At 42.8% G+C, this 12,710-nt stretch overlaps 1 protein-coding gene across 2 annotated transcripts in view; it reads right to left on the reverse strand.

The window, feature by feature from the left end:
* agrn (agrin) overlaps positions 1 to 12,710 on the reverse strand; it is a 206,628-nt gene that overhangs the window by 130,352 nt on the left and 63,566 nt on the right. The window lies entirely within an intron of this gene.

Consider the following 12,710-nt stretch of genomic DNA (forward strand, 5'->3'; position numbering starts at 1 on the left):
TTTAGAAATGGTGCCATCACTTAGCTTGTGCAGAAGAACATGCTATGACTCCGTAGTTTCTAATACCCTCAGCAGGACGTGTAGCAGAGCCTCACAGCTAATGTGAAATATTTGCTTAGTTTAAGAAAGCAGCATTTTAAGCGCTTTTGCGTAGGCATACCTGTGCAATATTGATTCGTAATCCATCTAAGAATTATATGTTTGCACACCAGTACAAAACGTATAAAATATCGGCCTCCATATTGGTAATCAGTGAATTTTTCCACATTAAAATCTGTGTCATTCTCAAAAATGCCAAATCAGTTGGTCGCTATTTAGAACCAAATGATCAAACTAAATCATCATAACACTACTCCCCCTGGTGGACAGATACAACAGTGCAACATGCTTCCATAAAAGGGTCTTTAGGGTGTTATGAAGCACTTCTGCATTCACTCCGACGTGGATCGCGTGCCAAGTGCAGAGATGGGATCAGCCACAGACCGGCCCGGCCCCTGTCATCTTAGATGGCTTCCACTGTCAGTGATTGAACTGCAAATATCTTATTGTCTGACGCGTGGACGCAAGCCTGTCTCTTCTATCTCTCTGTGCCAGAAAAGTCACTGACTGGAACAAATTCAAAGAAAAAAAGTTGTGATTTCTACGAGGACATGTGCCTGCATGTGTGACAGCTCCACACACAGACCTATATATACACACATAACAAGAGAAACCAAGTCAATACAGAGGCAAACACATATTCTTTAGAAACCCTGACAGTTGTCGCCATTCTTGTCCCACACAAATAAAATAAAATATCCACTATTGTCTGCGGAGCTGGTAGTTATCCTCACATTTTCAACAGCGCTCAGGCTTTTCATTTTTACCCATTTTCATCCTTTCCAACCTGTACTCAGGGAAAACAACAAATAAACGATGTATTATTCAGGAGAAAGAGAAATGCATAAATACATTAAAAAGTGTCAAAACACAAGCCCTTGTCTGGTATTAAGCAGGTGTGTGTGTGTGTGTGTTGATATGGAGGTGTGTGCGTGTGTGTAAGTGTGTAGATAATCGCTGCAGGTTTTAGAGAGGGTGAGTGCTGGAGGGATGAAGAAGACAGGATTTGTCTAACAAGTATCAGTGGTCGCAGACGAGTGGAACAGCGAGTAAAGATGGATAGAGGATTCCAGCAAAGCCCATTATCATCTCTTTAGAAGTGTGTGAGTGTGCGTGTGTGTGCGTGTGTGTGAGAGAGAGTGTGTGTGGTGAAGGATGATAACAAGAATGTATATTTCCCAATCTATGCGCTTGCAAAATGCCTACAGTGTCTGTATATTTCACCAAGTGTGTCTGTGTGTATGCGTGAACATGCATGAGGGGTATAAATACAATATCAGTACACACATACACACACACACGCCCACAGTCAGTCTGTCAGGTTCTGCATGTTATGGTTATGAATACCAAGCGAGAGTCGATGCCCCAGGGAAATGAAAGCACGAAAACCGACTTATTTACAATGACCTCTCGCCCTCTGTGTGTGTGTGTGTGTGTGTGTGTTTGTGTGAGTGTGTGTGCACAGAAATGTGTGCAGCAATCAGCCTGGAGAAATTTGATTACTGTCTGCGTTTGTGTCTGTGTGTCTGCATGTTACTACTGATGAGAGAAGCAGAAAGTAGGGACGCATGATATTGGATTTTTTGCCGATATCCGACATGCCGATATTTTCCAACCCTTTTTGCCGATTGCCAATTTTGATAGCGATAGATTAGGCACATGTTTTTTTCCACCTAATTGCAGAGAACATCAAGTCTCCCCTGTAGTGAAATTGATATCATGCCTACTCTTATTGTAGTGGCCAAAATCTGCCATACCACAGACATCTCGCACCCTTCTTCATGTTTGACGGAAGAGGCGTGGTGCAGGTAGTGCGCACGCACACGCGCTGAGTTAATGTCGTAGCATTACGTCAAGCTTTTTCAGGGAGACATCGAGCATTTAGGCAGAATTAAAGTGTTGTTTTACCAGCAGAAAAATGACATATCTGCCAATGCCAGTTTGTCATTTTCAAGCCATAATCTGCAGATAATATCGTGCATCCCTCGCAGAAAGAACTGGAAAGAGATTTTGTTCTTAAAGTCTTAAAGAGGGGAGTGAAAGAAAAGGGAGGGACTGAGAGGAGAAGAGAGAGAGAGGTAAGAAGCGGTGAGATAGCGACCGTTATTTTTGAGTAGTCAAGCAGAGAGCAAATGAAGAGGAGGTGAAATGAGAGGGACATGAAGAAGAATGGACCTGATAGGAAGAGCGTAGAAAGGGTGGAAGGACATGAGGGATGATAAGAGAAGGAAGGAGAGAAAAGAGGAGGAAGTGAGGAAGAAAGGGTGGGATAAAACCAAGCAGGGAGATGCAGTGTAAGGGAAAGACAGTAGGGCTGCTACAAACAATTATTTTCATTACTGATTAATCTGCCAATTATTTTCATGATTAATTGATTACTCTATTAGTCTATAAAATGTCCAAACAACAGTTCAAAACCCCAAAGATTCTTCATTTACTGTCATTTCATTCACTTAATTTACTAAAAGCTGGAGCCAGTAGACTTTTGACATTTCTGCTTGAAAAATGATTGAAAAGATTAATCGTTCATCAAAATAGTTTGCGATTAATCTTCTTTCCACTGACCTCTTGATTTGTCAATTAATTGATTGATACTTGCAGCTCTCAAACAGATGAAAGAAAGACTGCAGAGAGGAAGGGAGAGAGGAAAGAAGGACAGGAGGAAAAAAGACGCCACGCAGAAAGGAAAAAAGAAGGTGCAGAGGTAGAGCTGAATAATCAGCAGTAAGGCTCTGCAGAACACTGTTATCTGCTCCAGCAAAGCCAAAAGTCATCTCCACCATCTACAGCTATTACCACCAGGCCTTTGTCACCAGGGGCAACCGGGCGTGTCACCGAGGTAACAAAGGAGACCGTCAGAGCATGAGCGAGTGTAGGAAAAAGGAGGAAGAGGACGTATAAGGGGAAGAGTGTATGTAAAAAGGAGAAATAAAGCAGCCTGGCTCTGACTCCCTGACTCTCCAGCTCTGCTCCAGAATGAGGCTTTTGCTTGCAGGAGATTTCCTGAAACGTTCCCTCCCAGCCAGCTTTGGAAGCCCTGCGAGGGGATAAATCAGGGCTTTACCCGGCCCGGCCCAGACACCTTAACAACCAGCCAGACCAGCAGCACACAAAAGGCAGAAATACAGCTGGGGAAACAAGCTCAGGCCAAGGACGGGTTTAGCGTCTCTGGGGGGAAAGCCTTTTTCTCAACAATGGTTCAGAGAAGAAAAGCCTTTGATAAACAACAGGTGAACGGGATAAAGTGTAACATTTGATTTGGATACATAAATCCAAAAGAGTATTTGTACAAGAGTGAACTGAAGGACAGAAGGAACGTGCTGTTTTCATGCTCATCAAAGAGTTCAATGACCCCAAATGTCCTTATTTACCCGTTCAGGCTTTCCTGTCTTTTCTCACTAACTCTCACAAACTCTGTATATATGTAAGGGCTCACACAGATGGTTTAACGAGCTGCGGCCAAAACATTTAGGAACATTTATAGACACCAGAGACTTAAGTCTAAAATCCTATACACTATTTAAAAATACTACAAATTAAAAGTCCACAACCATCTTGTACACCAGGCGGGGGTTACTACAGCCCACAAGGTAGATCTGTGTATTTTGACATTGAGCATGCACGACACAATCTGGCAGTTTTACACTTAAAGATTGCAATAAATTAGTCGTGCAAAGTTTGACAGGCACAACCATCCCACACAAAGGACAACACCACTTATAGCCAATGCAACCGAACTATCTGTCTGGCTATCTATCGACCTCCTGCCTGATCCTTTCATCTTTGTTTTGTCCTTTTCATTGTTTAAAAATGGTAAATGGACTGCACTTATATAACGCTTTTCTACTCTTTGACCGCTCAAAGTGCTTTTACACGACATGTCACATTTACCCTTTCACACTCACAGTGATACACTGATGGAAAAGGCTGCTATGTAACATGCCAATCTCCAATCAGGATCTAAGAAGCCCAAGGACACTTCTACATGTGACTGTAGCAGTCCAGGATTGAACCGATTATAGAAATATTAGTCGTGAATGTCGCTGTTTTTTTTTATCTCTTTATGCTGCTCTTAAACAATACAAATCTGCTTGATTGATTGAGTAATATGCATATTTGTACACACACAATCGTGCACACTTGTACTGTCCTTGCAATGTGTGCTTGTATTCAAAGCGAGACAGTTAGCTAACAGTTGTAAGTCCTCCAAAAAGCACAAGGCGTAACTGTTCTTGATATTTATTGAGGAATTCACGCTCGTAAAAGTGCAACAAAGCACAAGTTGCGTACTTAATGAATAAATAACAACTACAAACAATAAGGCACAATGTGCGCACACAAATCTACAAAGCTAAAAATGCTGAGTCATGTAGTACTGTAATTGCAGCAGGAGAAGCAGAAGCACCCTGTCCTCAACCACACTTCGCTGGTTCTTAAGGACATTTATTCCTCCAAAGCTAGGGCTAATAAATGACCAGGAGGGGGCAGTATAAAAAAAACGTAAAGGTATAATAAGTAGGATTCTTCCTTGCATTTTGTCAACAACAAATTCAAACTGGGCCCCTCCTCCTGGGCTCTTCGTCACAAGAAGCTCACTCTCAATCTCTCATGCGAGAACACGCCCACCCCGTTGAGCTAACACTGACAGCATCACGGTTACCTTTGCGCTAGCATGCTTACTGCCAGTTAGCTTGTCCTACCCGGTTTGAGGCACCTACCTGTCCAACAGAAAGAAGGCCAACTTTGCATCGCTCTTTCGCCATGTTCGCCGCTCTGAATGGGGCCCAGTTGCTAATCTGAACCACTCCCACACTCACCTACACGCTGTGATTGGCTCAGGGAACCACAACAGCGCCCCTCCTGAAAACGTCCCGTGCCAAGCAAAACAACAGAATAGATGCAGAGGGAAGGGTCTCACAAGGGTCTGCACACACACTCACCAACACACATGTATAGAGGCCCATGAGTGATGATTTATATTATATTATATCTGTAAAAGTCTATATTTTATTTTTCTAGTGAAATCCTACTTATTATACCTTTAACTGAACAGTTAAAAATGTCCTCGTACTACAAAGGACAGAACAGTTCACATACAAATAACCCCCAAACAGCATTATATAAACATATAATATATTATATACAAAACACCATCAGGCTGAGTGACAGGCTGAATAATTAACTGTTTCATTAGTCATCATCACACAAGAGTAACATCTGTCTCTCAAGAGCGCGTTTAATGAACCACACACCGCTGCCAAGACCACAGTCTCTCCAAACATTATCCAAGTGCTTCGACTTTTCAAAATAAAACCATAAAATGTTAATCACGCTTTTGCTGCCAGGAGTGGATTTTAGAGGGAAAATACATCAGAATATAAACATTTTAATGGAAGGAATATATAAGAGGGAAATAAATCAGCATTTGAAAATATGTTCATCATAAATATTTACAAAATAAAGTTGATAGCATACGAAAGAATCTGTCCAGCTATGGTTACTACAACTCTAAATACAAAGTAATACTAACAATGAATCTGCATCAAATCACTGAGCAGCTCTAAAATGTTCAATATAGATTATAAGTGAAAATCCCAGCTGCACTTTGTGTTAAGATGGAGAGGTTCACATCCTCCTTGTATTGGGTCTGAGTGCCTGCAGTATGTTAGAGCAGACAGAGCAGCAGCTGTAGAGTACTGATGCCTTTCTCCTTTGACTGGGAGGACACAGGAGTGTGTCGGTGCTGGAGAGATAAAACCCTCTCTAAAGCACACAGAGAGAAAGAAAGAGAGCAGAGAGTGGACTGATAGAGTAGCAGGCAGCACAGCCGTGCTTAAGGCCAACTCTCAAGAACACACACACGTCCGCATGCAGACAGACGAACAAAATCAATAGGAGCATTGATCACCCTCTCGAACCCCAGTCGCACACGCACACACATTCCACTTTTTTTTGCATTAGTTGTTGCAGTCCTTCAAGAAGAGAAAGAAAAAAGTAAAGAAAGAATAAAAAGTCCATGTTCCACAAGAGTGGCCACACAAGATGAGTTCTGCAGAACTCTCTCTGGGAGAGGGAGTGTATTTACCACTCGGCTCCAAGTTCAATATTAGGAGAGCCAACATGGTGCACGTTCCCTAGCTGATTGTAGCATGTGCATGCCCCAACACACGCACACACACATAAACACTAACATGCACGCGCGCACACACACACACACACACACACACACACACACACACACACACACACACACACTTGCCCAAATGTCTCTCGTCTCGCTGAAGCAGAAAGTGCTTCTGCTGGCTGTTTCTCCCTTTCACTGCCTCTGATTTCTTCCTTTTCTTAACTGGACACTTTTCCCCTCTCTTCGCGTGTTGTTATCAGACGCTCCTGCTGGGCCAATTTAAACGCAGCTTCTCCTTTTAATTTCAATAATATCAGAGGCCATTATCTGCTCACCGCCAGCCCGCTCCACTGCCAGAAATATGACTCCACCCATCCTAAATTATCCATCTAGAACAAAGAGGAAGATAATGAAGAAGCTAGCAGAGCGGGTATGAACCATTAAGGCTGGGTTATGTTGATATTAGAGCGGAGCACTGGGGGCCACTAAGTGCCCACGCCTCAAAGACGCAAGGGTCATTTTGTTCTGCCCTCAGGAGGGGACTTACACTTTACCTCAGCACTTAACTGTTGTAATAGTTTATCCTCCTCCTCTCCTCCAAGTACATTAAGCTAACATGGTGGTTGTATTACAACTGTTAGATCATATGACTGCTCATGTGTCCAGCCACATTCAACTATGAAATGAGACCCTTGGCCTGCCCCCGTATAGTTTATGAAGACCTCCAATATTGCACTGTAGCTAGTGCAATGAAGAAGCACAAGCAGGCGGGCTGTAAACTTTCCTAAAGGAGTCTCTAACTGACCTTTGAGCGTTCATCGATCACTGGGTTTTAACTGGGAGCCAAACTATTCTTATTGATTAAAACTGGTTAAAAAACGAGTTTTACATTCAGAATTTTTCTCCGAGCTTCGTCCTCGTGGACACAGGAGGTCAAGAGTGGCTGCAAGCTGAGCTGCTGCCTGAAAAGTTGTCAGCCAGTTTTCAGGTTCAGACTCCACCAGTCTTCAGCGTTTTAACTGCTTTTTTGAGTAATCCTCTTGCTATGACCCAGTGAATAAAACTGGTGAAAACACAGATCAACTCTCTGCAAGGTCAGTTTAGAACTAGAGAAGCTTTTCGGATGAGAGGTGAAACATCGTCAAGAACTTCAACCAAGCCCAGTTGCCTTTTGGATTAAGCTTAGAATTGCCATGACCCCGATGACTGAGAACCTTCGCAGACTCTCTGCAACGCTGTCTGACAGAAACTCGGGGGCTGCGAGGTGAGTTGCCACTCACCTTTGCTCACTAGCTGAAAAAACTATGATAAAAGACGATGATGAGATCTGAAACAAAAGGAAGCAGTCAGCTTGGAATGCTTAAAAGTAATAATCTCGATTATTATTATTAAAGATTTTCATTTAAATAAATGTCTGTCAAGTCACTATCTATCACCCAATGAGGTAACACAATGGTGATTGAGCCTATGGCTCACTGATGAAAGCCTTTGCATTTGCAGTGTTACAAGCGGAAAAATCACAAGTGGCGCCCAGTTAGTGACGCATTTTCCATCACCCAACAGTGGTTGGTCTCCCAGAGAGGGTGGGCGGAGCTAAGCGGCTGCTTTTCCGCTCTCTGCAAGTGTTGCGAGTAAACAGTAATCTACTATGGCTGAACAAACGAAGATGGATGACTACAGATACAACTTCAAAAATAAGTGAAAATCCAAAGAAAAAGAAACAAATTGGACGCTCAGATGAAGCAAACAGTCTAAAAAGGAAAGCGACCGTCAGCCAGGAAAATCAGAGAGCCAACCGTGGACGTCACACATGCAACACTGTCTGGATATCTGGGAAGTGTGCTCCTGCAATTACCGTTTATCGCCATAGATTATGACTTAAATGATGATGTTAAACAGACACAAACCTTTTAAGTCCACAAGCGTGCTCAGTAATGTGGCGGCACTCAAACCCTTAAGTGTTCTGAAGTGAGCTATGGTTCAATTTAAGAATTCAACCTTTCATTTCTAAGCTAAAGAATGTGTTATTTCTCTTTCTAAGAAGTTACACAGTGCACCAAAAAAACTCCCACTGTGAAATGTAGAGGTGTCAGCATGCTACAGATGTCAGAAACCTCCTCACCTCCTGTTCACAAACACACCCCGAGCCTCAGATTTGTACTTAGTGCCAACAACATGCTCCAAATACCACCCGTCCCTTTAAAAGGGGGATAATCTGTGAGAAAAAAAAAACTTCTTTTGTGGCTTCTCTCCTCCGAGCCAGATAAGACTCCCGAGTTGATTTGTATTGGACATGAAGGCTCCTCAGAACGGTGGCCAATTCACTTACCCCAATGAAAACCCACCATTCAAATCGAATGAGTCAAACGAGGCTTTGCAACAAAAGCGCCGATCTAAACGCCCACACTATTCTTAAAGTTAAAAGCTCCCTCAGTCGTGCAGCTCCCTCTTTTCTCGCGCCGTCTCCAGCTCTTCCTCCTTCCCGTCTTTACCTTTCTCATCCTCTATTAGCCATGACAACTCCATAATCTAAGCCAGAGTAACCTGTCCAGTCTCTCTGTAGCGGCTGGATTTATTGGAGGCAGATAGAGAATGAGAACCTGTCAGTGGGATTGCCCTGACCTGCTGACACTCTCTCTTTCACACATATGCACACTCTGGCTCACATGCACATATACCGTCCTGCACTCTGGCAGCTATACGTCTACCTACAGCAGCTCTAAGAACATACAAAAAACAACTGCAAATATTTTTCGATTCAGCCATTACACAAACACAAACACGTCTTTGAATGAATCTTAAACCACAGCGTACAACTCGGCTGAACCTTTCATCCCCTTACTCTCTCTGATTCTTTGGTTGGCTGCCTTTCTGAATACCGCCTATTAACAAAAATCATTTTTGCTATGTGTGCTTGCTGTGTGTGGGACCTTTCACGAAGGCTATGGCAATGGAAGAAGGTAAAAAAAACTACTTGACAGCTAGCTGTGTCATACACTTGCTCATGACTGCTCGCATTGAGTTTATTCCAACACAAGAAAAAATAATAGTAATTGTAAAATGTTCCTATGTCTCTTAAAGTGAAAAAATAATACCTCGATTTCCATTTGAAAAAAGGACTTGCAGCTTAAACTGAAGATATGGAGTTGGGATTGAGCCTGTGAGCTGTAGCGAGATCACAAAAGCACCTATCAAAAGAGTGACTGTAACTTTGTGAAAGCAGTTCTTCAGACTGGCCAAGTGTACTCAACCACCGCTTGACAGAGAATAAAAATGTGTACCTTTTTTCACAGCAGGTACCATTTCTGCACAATCAAAGGAAAGATTACCAGTGAAAAAAAATAGAAGCTCAATGTGCCTGTATCATAATTATAGTGAATGTAGCCACCATGACGTACTCTTGGTTTATGGAATTTTTGGCATTTTTGACACTGCAATTTTGTTTTTTTGGAGCCTGAAGTGACTGAATTTGAACAGAAGGGTTTATACGCAGCCCTGTGATTGACTGCCGATCAGTCCCCGCCTCTCGCCCCATGACAGCTGGGATAGGCTCCACCCCCCACCCCCCCGCAACCCTGAACAGGATAAGCGGTATAGATAATGGTTGGATGGATGTATGCATTGATATGCATTGCTACGCCTCTCGCGTATAAACTGCATAAAAAGATGGACGGCATGACAGCTCCCTAAAAGTGAAGCCAAACCCTCTCTATCGCCCCCTGCTGACTGGCTGCAGTATAGGTCATTAAGCCCGCCTCCTCATGGTAACAGATGGGACATGAGTCAAACTATAAAATCAAACATGGTTTCTGTCATTATAGCTAGTTCTTATCATGCTGATTTACATCCAAGTGTTCATTTTTCTGACAAGTTTACTTTTAATGAGTTATTTGATGCTGTAAAAAGAATTATTGACAGCTCTGTTGACAAATCCGGCTCCTGCAGCCGATCAGTTCCCCGAGTAGCAGAGTAGAGGAGGAACGGCGAGAGGAGACGTAACTAAAACAATCACTACAGTAATCGAAGTTTCCATATCTGTGAACGTCCGCTTCAGACCAACACGAGAAGCTGTCCTGCTGTTAAATATGCCAACATGGGCGGGATTTTTGCAGTTTTTTTCGGTAAGTCAAATGTGTGTTTTGGTTAGAGATCGTTACCACCCAACGATCTGTACTGCGCAGTCTCTGCTTCCAAATAACGTCACCAGTGCAAGAATCCAGCTGTATTTTGGCTTCGAATAAGTGCAATGAGAGTAGATGGAGACGTGTTGTTCATCTTTGCTCTAGCCCGTTTAAGAAACGGCGTTGGCAGTACACCATAAAGTTTAGCCTGCTCTTTTCTACTCTAAATGGGAAAATAATTGACATAATGCTGTAGTGTAGAAGACTTGAAACTCAGGATTGACACCAAAAAACGAATTGTGGTAGACTGGCAAACAATCGGTCTTCTTTTTGCGACCTGTGTGATTCCAGGATTAAGGCACTTCCACATTAGCTTCTCTATTGAAACCAACCAGGTTACGTCCACTTCTTATACCTCACAGATTCTACGAAGAGTCATGTGACCAGCAGGGTTAGCAGAGCTCCCACTTACTTGGTCAAGCTGATCGCTGACCACATTGGCTTTGGCTCAAAATAGTTTGCAATTTGTCTCATAATCATTGCTTTTACATTTGTGCATTGATTACATTGTTAACATTACAAATCCCACTGTAAGGTAAGGCTTTGTTAACATTCAGTAGAGTTAGAAGGGTTAGCCCCCACCCCATGTGCTTCTTCTCCGTCTACTTCAACAGTATAATTACATGGGGTAATAAGCCTACTGCGATGGAGGCCACGGAGTTCTTTTTTTACTATTTTTTATCTACAAACTACAACTTCAAGAGCACGAGTGTGTTCAACGGTGATATGAAAAAGATGACTTCGAAATTGCCTCACAATTAGCATCAATTATATTGTCCTATTTAAAATCCAGGCGAAGAGGAATGAAAATAACAGCTTCTGACTTCCTGTTTCAGATGTGACATGATAAGAAAGAAGGCTCTGTTCTGCTGCTGCTGAACATGTAGTTATTATCAGCAATACTATCATTAGAATCGTCATTATTATTATTATTTCTTACTTTATTTTTATGCTAGTGACGGCCTGCTGTTGTTGCCAGTGGTAATTACGGTGCTTTGGCTGGCCTTAACCCTTTGTAAGCCGTCATTACAGCACTCTCAATACTTTCTCTCGCGGCGCTGAATCTTCTCCAGTGCTCTGTTCAACCCTTTTCTCACTCAATCACCAGCACTCTTCCTCCTGCATCCCCCTCGTTCTCTAAATGTTTCATAGCTCATTCCTCTTTCAACGCTAATCCCTCGCTCCCTCTCCAGATGCTCCTCGGCTGTACTCTCTGTTCCTCCTGTCCTCTCTCTGTCCTTTATATCTCTTTCCTCTCTGCCAGCGGTAAGCAGTCACCAAGCTTGCTATTAGTGCCAGGTCCAAGCAGGGGCTGTAATCAGAGCCCTGGAATTAGCAGCGGGCCCACACTGGCAGGCAGGCATGACGCTGACAAAAACACTATAGTTATTATTGAGGCTGCTGCAATGTTGCAGCTTTGGCAGGAGTCCTCCGCTCCCCTCTGAGCCCGGGATCTTGATGGGCTTTGCTAAAAGGAAGCAATGAGAGGTGTAGCAGGAGTATAGGCACCCACCAGGGGCAGCAGGATAAAATACACACTGGATGGCTCCCGATGGGGGCAGTGAGCAGCGCATTTTCTGTTTGTGAGGGTGCAGGTGGTGCTTAAGCGCTGGGAGCGTAGCCATATTGGAAAGACAATAGATCGGACTAAACGGGGACATGTTTGAGCATTTGGGGGATAAAGATAGGGAAGCAAAAGCCTGTTGTATTAGAACAGGCTGTAATAGAAATCCATTTACTGACAATAACAAGCAATTTAGCGCCATTCAGAGACTTACATCTTTGTGTTTGACATGCTAGTTCTCGGTCCCAAAGATCAAAACATCCCAAGTCAAAACCCCTCCACATTCACCGAGCTCTCAGCAGTTTAGTCTCCGACACCTTAGTGTTTTTAAATTGAGTTCTCACAGCGGTTTAATGGAGAGTGTCAGTCTGGGGTCAGATTGCTCTCTGAGATACTGAAGACTCGGTGGACTTTCAGGGATTGATCTTTTCTGGATCAAAGGCACCAATTTGATCTCTTAAAATGATATAAAAAACCTGTATATACTAATGGTAACACTTCAAAAACACTTGCAGACATAAAAAATTCTGGTTATGTTAGAAGTCTTTGAAGATTGATATCAATCTGTCTGTTTAGAAGGCAATGATCTCATAAATACATAACAGCAGAAGAAGAGCCAGTTCTGCTTAACCTCTGTCTGTCTTTAAATTGAGAAAGTTTAACTTTGTTCTGTTTAACTTGGGACTCTAAATGCTGAACTTTAAACTGACTTCCTTTTAATTATGTACTAATAAATCACACA

Source organism: Semicossyphus pulcher, unplaced genomic scaffold (assembly GCF_022749685.1).
Source record: "Semicossyphus pulcher isolate SPU_LCO1_2020_fin unplaced genomic scaffold, fSemPul1.0.p SCAF_13, whole genome shotgun sequence".
NCBI lineage: Eukaryota > Metazoa > Chordata > Actinopteri > Labriformes > Labridae > Semicossyphus > Semicossyphus pulcher.